Source organism: Armigeres subalbatus, chromosome 2, assembly GCF_024139115.2.
Source record: "Armigeres subalbatus isolate Guangzhou_Male chromosome 2, GZ_Asu_2, whole genome shotgun sequence".
Classification (NCBI taxonomy): domain Eukaryota; kingdom Metazoa; phylum Arthropoda; class Insecta; order Diptera; family Culicidae; genus Armigeres; species Armigeres subalbatus.
Window position 1 is genome coordinate 422,879,628 of NC_085140.1, and position 6,929 is coordinate 422,886,556.

The window sequence follows — 6,929 nt, forward strand, 5'->3', positions numbered from 1 at the left end:
AGATCCAAAAAAGATCGTTGCTATGAAAAACGACAACAAAACAAATCTCGCTTAACTTTTCAAAAGGACCTAAGTAACATTTTTTTCATTTAATGTCGTTTCTTGTTGTTGATGTGTTTGTTATTGTCCAAAGATGGTCTAGTAGCCCAAAAATCTGACCATATCGACATAAGGAGAGTGAATCCTGAGCAAAATATGATCAGAACCCATCGAGATAGAGAGATATCGAGATAGGGAGATTATCGAGATGTAGAAAGCCCAAATGTATGTAGATTGAAGGGACTGAGGAAACCATCGACATAGGGAGAGATATCGAGATATAGAACATCGAGATGTGGAGAGTCGACTGTATGTATTCCCACCATACCTATAAAATTTTTTTTTTCCATTTTAAATTTTTTTTTTCAATACATAATTCCGAAATGCAATGTCCGATCTGGCCGATTTTCAATAGCAAACAATGGGACCGCATTCCCCGTCGAATGCAACTTGTTGCGAGTAAATCGGGTAATGCTAAGTTCCAAAAAGTGTGTCTACAAAATTTGTACACATACACACACACACACACATACATACATACACACAAACAGACATCACCTCAATTCGTCGAGCTGAGTCGATTGGTATATAACACTATGGGTCTCCGAGCCTTCTATCAAAAGTTTGGTTTTGGAGTGATCATATAGCCTTTACGTATACTTAGTATATGAGAAAGGCAAAAATACAAATCATTAAAATTTAATGATTTAATCATTAAACGCAAAACGCATCTTAGGACCGATGCCGATACCGATGTCAGCGTTAAAAAGACATAGGTGTGCATCGATAAAAACCGGTAACGCAGCGTCGGTCGCAACGCCGATGCATATCTGCGTTATTTGACCATCTTAGCCTTAGATCCTATTTCCATAAAAAAAATAAACGAAAAAACAGGTTGCGATTCAGTCTCAATTTCCACAAAAAAATTCGCCGCAGATGGTTTTTGGCATCACGCCGCCGATACTTTTGCATCAGCGGACTGCAGCTACAATTTTGAAAAATGTTCATGTTTTTACAATAATCCAAGAAAAAATCTTGAGAAAAAAACTTCAAAAGAATTTCTTGTGGATATTCAGGAAAAATCCAGTAAAAATTTCCTGTAAAAACTTTGACATTACTTCATACAATCCTGATAAAGTGTTGGCATTCAGAATGAACAATTCCCTCTGAAAAATTTTGCTTGGAAATTTTGCTACAAATTGTTAATGAAAATAAAACCAAAACATCTCCAGAGTAAGTTCCGTAAATTTTCCTTAAAACTCCGATAAAAATTCTATGTAAATTCTGTCTTAAAATTCAAAACAGTCCCGTGGGAAATACATATAATTTTCGGTGGAAAAACATGTTCGTATTTTTATATATTTTTTAACATTCTAATGAATTCCTTCGACAAGTTCTTTTTTCGTTTTTCGAAACATTTTAAGGAGTGCACTTCAAAATGTTCAGTCTCCAGTTAGCCTTGTGAACAAAGGCGTAGGATTGCCAATCCGGGTGTTTTCGGGTGGGAAACATTCTCGACATCCTAGGTATAGTGTATCAATCGTATGTACTTGTTACACAAGATATATAATCGTGCAACGGCTGACATATTAAAACATTCAATTTATAACTGAGGAAATGCTAATAGAATATACTAAGTTGAAACGTAGACCAACTTCCAGTTGGAATGTGGAGCCATAGAAGAAGAAGAAGAAGAAGAAGACTTCTACATTTTTCAAGAAATATTCTTCTGAATTTCCATGTGTTTCATGTGGCATTGGCTGTTTAATATTTTAATATTTAATAATTATTTTAATAAATTTTTAATATTTAATAATTTAATATAAATTATTAAATATTAAAAATTTATTAAAATAATTATTAAATATTAAAATATTAAACAATGCCAATGAAACACTTTGATATTCCGTTGCATTTTGTTTTTTGGATATTTTTTTTTTCATATTTTTTCAAAAAAAAAAATCCGGAATACATTTATGCTTTTTCTGAATTCTATCACTTTTTTTTAAATTTCTCAAGAATTATTTTTTCGAGGCATTATTTGAAATTTCCACAGAAGAGTCTATGGATTATCTCCAAAAGAATCTTTGGGTCTTCAAAAAATAAATCTTGCCTAGGATTTTGAAATTTTTTTGAGAGATTCTGTAAAAAAAAGTAAGCTGGAATTTTTTTCTAATTTATACTGGAAATTCTTCGGAATTTGATGTTTATTGGAGTTTTCATCGTAAATATGCATTTCGGATCCTTCTACGGATTGTTCTAGTTCTTTGAAATTTCTATCGACATTTTTCGGAATTCTTCCACAGAAAAAAATGTCGTTGAAATTCTAAAGATTTTTCCGTGGAGACTCCGAAGAGTTTCTCGTCAATATTCCGAAGGGTTTCCCTTGCAACTTCACAATAATTATTATTGAAAATTCAGAAGATATTGGAATTTAAAATTAATCCAAGCAATAAATGTAGACAATAATTTAGGCTTAAGAAGCCTAGTTTTTTATGATATTGAACAATTGGGATAACTGATCGAAATATTTAATAATGCACCTAAATTTTCTAAATACACAAAATTCTAGTAGTGCGTATGTAAAAGGTTAAGACAGCTTGCATTTAAAAAATCAACATGAAATTCTAAATAAAATGCTTTTTAAATTCATAAAGGGTCTTAGAACTAAGGAGATTCCTGCGATATGAAAAAAGTGGCAATGTTCCAGAAAAAAAACACTCTAATTCCTAAAACAATCTAGGTTAAAAAATAGTGTTATAATAACGATTGAAATTGAATTCCAAAACTAATCTCAACCCTTTCTGGACGGATGGGTCATATATGCCCAGCGTTTTAGATTGTCTATAAAATGCCACCATTTTCTTCAGCAAGCTATGCCACCATTTTCTTCAGCAAAATTGTTCATCTAGATATTGGCATTACAGGAAAAATATGGGAGCTTAAATTCGACTGACCCTGAAAACTCAGATATCTGAAACCTTGGGAAGATTTCGATTCTAAGCATGCAAATGAAGTTGAAATGTTTGAATCATTCTGAACACTCAGATAAGATGGGTCATCCTGAACGTTAAGCCAGTGATTAATATTCAGGAATACGAGATGTTCAAGGTACTCCAAAATGCTCTCAAGTTCAGCCCACGATATCTACCAGATCAATCAAGACATTTGCAATGTCCTCATCATCGGTATATACCCAATCCGATGCAATAAGCATATGATCCTAGTTTCCATTAACATGATATCCAAGAGACAAGGTACCCAAAATCATCTTGAGTCAACATTAAGTTGCACAATGACAATGAGGTTTGTTCGCAAACTTTTTTGTAGGGCCTTATAAGCACTGGGTTCACGGACTTGAATGATTAAGTAGTTCAAACATTACGACTTCCAGGACGTTTTGTATAACCTAAAGTGTCTGTAGTAGCTTGTATAAATAATAATTAAAGTCATATCAACCCAATGAACCTTCTGAGCTATTATATCATACATCATTCATAAGTTGGTTAATTGGATAAACCGAAGGATCCGAATAGAAGTTCCTTGGAAATTTATTCGAAAGAACCATCAGAGTGACCGATAAAATATTTTTAGTATGTCATCATTGGCTTCCACGTGACTCCATTTCCATGAGTCATCCACCATGATTGCTTTATTGGAAATTTCCTAATTGTTATGGAAATTTTTTAATTTTTTTTAGGCTGAGTAATAAATGAAATCACATTAGCGATGCACGGATACATCGTTCAGAACTTGGTTGATCGGGTCATTTCAATACTCCGTAATATCATGTCTTAGGACATTTTGTTTCTTTACATGATTTTCGAGGATATGTACTTCAGAGCAGTTTGGCCTATTACACCCGAAAAAAGTACGACTTTTCAGTTCTTTTTATACTAGTTTTGGCAAGATCAAGTGGAAAACCCTAAATATGTACGTTAAATCCATGTAAAAAAAATCTTCCTGAAAGGGTTAAATACCAAAAATTTATAATTTCCATGCTGAGCTTAGTTTGATTTTGAATCAGTTGAACTTGTCTATCTTCAAAATTGATCGGATTAACCACATGTTTTAGTTTATTGAGTTTTTTTTTTATTTTTTGTACTTGAAAAAAACCTCGTGGTCATAAGGAGGGGGAGGGGGTCTGCCAAATGACCACGATAGACCCCATGGGGGGAGGGGGGTTTGAAAATCTTCAAAAATATGACCACGTGGTTTCTGGATGGCCCCTAACACAGATAACAGACAGGATAAGGCAACAGGCTAGAACAAATTTTACTCAAAAAGCTTTGTAAACCAAAGTACGTTAGAATACTGGCTGTGGCAATACGTCGTTTGGTGGCGCTAGGTGTCATTCATGGCGTCATGCGTACTAGCTGTCACATTTCATCAAACGAAAATTGAGCGCCAAAATGATACAATGCTTGCCGCCTCTTCCAGCACGTGGTAACTATTGATGTTTATTTTTCATGCACTACCCAAGTAACATTTCAAGACAAAATTTTCAAAACGACTTATCTGCTTTTGTAAACATAGATTCAAGTGACGATTTGACGAATCTAATAGCTCCCCTACGCGAATCAACACAATCAATAGGTAGGTGAATTTTTCCGCTACCTGTTGATGGTGTTGGTTTGCGTGGGAGAGCTATCACATTCGTCAAATCGTCGTTTGAATCTTTTTTTACAAAAGCAGATAAGTCGTTTTGAAAATTTTGTCTTGATTTCATGTTTTATTCCGCTCTAAGAATGGTTTTCAAGATCAATTTATAAGATCTAACAATAAAACCGAGTAATACACGGCAACCTTCTAATGACCACTATAAGAGTAAGATATTGCCAAGTGGCCCTCTCCAGATAACCACTATAAACCTATTATAAGAGCATTTAGAAACCCTTTTTAAACCACTCGCGAAAAAGGGAATTTGGCTGCGGCAGCTGTCAAAATGTTGCTTTAAAAAAAGAGAAACAAATCTTTGCAGAAAAATAATAACAAAATGGATTGTTGATGAAAATTATGATGATGACAACAAAATAATACTTTATTTAAGGTTGTTTTTTCGATTCAGTACCATTGAAAAGAAGTGCGCTTCCGATTTTATGGTCAAATGTTGTGAAAAAATAAGGTTGAACACCACGCGCTGGCAATATAACGTAGTTCAGGGAAATAAATAAAAAATATTGATTTCCACAACATCTAGGATGTCTTTCAAATCGATTAGTATTTTTGCCCAAACTATTAATTAATAAAATTATTTATCGAAAAAAGTATGATAAGCAGTGAAAATTTCGTAAAATCATGCATTTCAGTAATATGTTTCATTGACTGCGAAATGCTTTTCGGTTTTCAATATGGCCATCATGGAATTTGACCAGAAAATTTTGCTTGTATAAAACACCGTCATAAACTCTTCGCAATACAAACATTTTTATGGGGTAATTCATTTGACCACATTATGACCAAAAATTGTAGCTTTATTCGAGCGTTGAAAATTGATTTTTAACGCTCTTCATCACTACCATAGATCTGTTCATATGGTCAATAGGCATTGAGTTTGAAGCTTTTTTCAGCAGATTTATGGGATGTTTATTGATAGCAATAAGAGCGCTAATAAAACTAAGCAATCAGATTGCTGTCATAAGTCCGCAATAAGAATTAGATAAATCCAAGAAGCATGGAAATTGTTACTTGAGTATGGAACCAAAAAGGCAAAAAAACAAAGTCTGCAAAGTCATGTTCAGATTTCGATTACCTAAAATTGTTAGCTACTGTCGAAGAGAGATAGTGTTCCTTTTTGTATGCAAATAGCGACCCAGTCAACACAAGATCATATATGATATCACATAAGATGCTAAAGTGGATGCCATATATGTACTTTCCCATATGAACGTATATCGCCTCCACTATTGCATCTTCATACGATCATATACGACTTTGTGTTGACTTTTTAGTGACTAGACCAGGCATTGCAATTTATCCCATCATTCGATCTTCTAAGCAAAGATACTGATGATATGCTGGGATATCGATCTTAGTTATCTATCTGCTCAGTAAACAAAGTGCAATGTTCGCCATGGAGAAAAATTTTTCCACTGGTTTTGTTGTAGCAACGCCCTCGCAACGTGAACAAACCCCGAACCGTGCTGGCTATCAGGATCATCATCAAATGCTCAAATGATAATATCTTTCCAGAGTGCTCTTTGAACAGGGATAATACCTTTGCTACCAGGCCTGGGCGAGTTATACATGGGCCCATAACTGACTTTCCGGCTTAATAATGCAATGACTTCCAACTCTGATTTGACTAAAACAAGATTTTTAAAGTCAAATATAGAGAGCTTCAAAAGATTAGACTGTTCTTAGACTGGGCCCTTAATTCTTAGAAAACTTTTGGTTTATACTTGCGTCAGCCCTTGCATTAGCATCACTGTTTACAAAGGCACCCATTGGATCACAAAGGCGACTATCTACAACAGGTAGAGATAACGGCTCGGAGGGGGGCCTTTTTACATGGAAACGAATACAAAAAACAACGAAGGAGCACGCGGAGCGAATGATTTCGCAAAAAGTGGGGAGCTGCAGCGATCTCCAGTGATGGCGCAGGCAGCAGTAGCAAGTACCAGCAGTATGGCCAAGACTTCTGAGAACCAGGCAGGCCAACAGGAGCTAGGATCCGAGAATAGAGTCGGCGAGTAGTGTTATTCAGGAGGAACTACAACTTGGGAGGTCCAACCTGATGGAGGTGCGGAAGCGAGTCAACGACCTTTATGACTTCGTGAAGGACAAACACACTAAGATAAAGGTTCTAGTGACGAGCATCAAATCCGCCATTAAAGCTTCCGAGCACGAACAGAACGCGCTCAAAAGAAGAGCTGAAGCAGCTGAAAAGA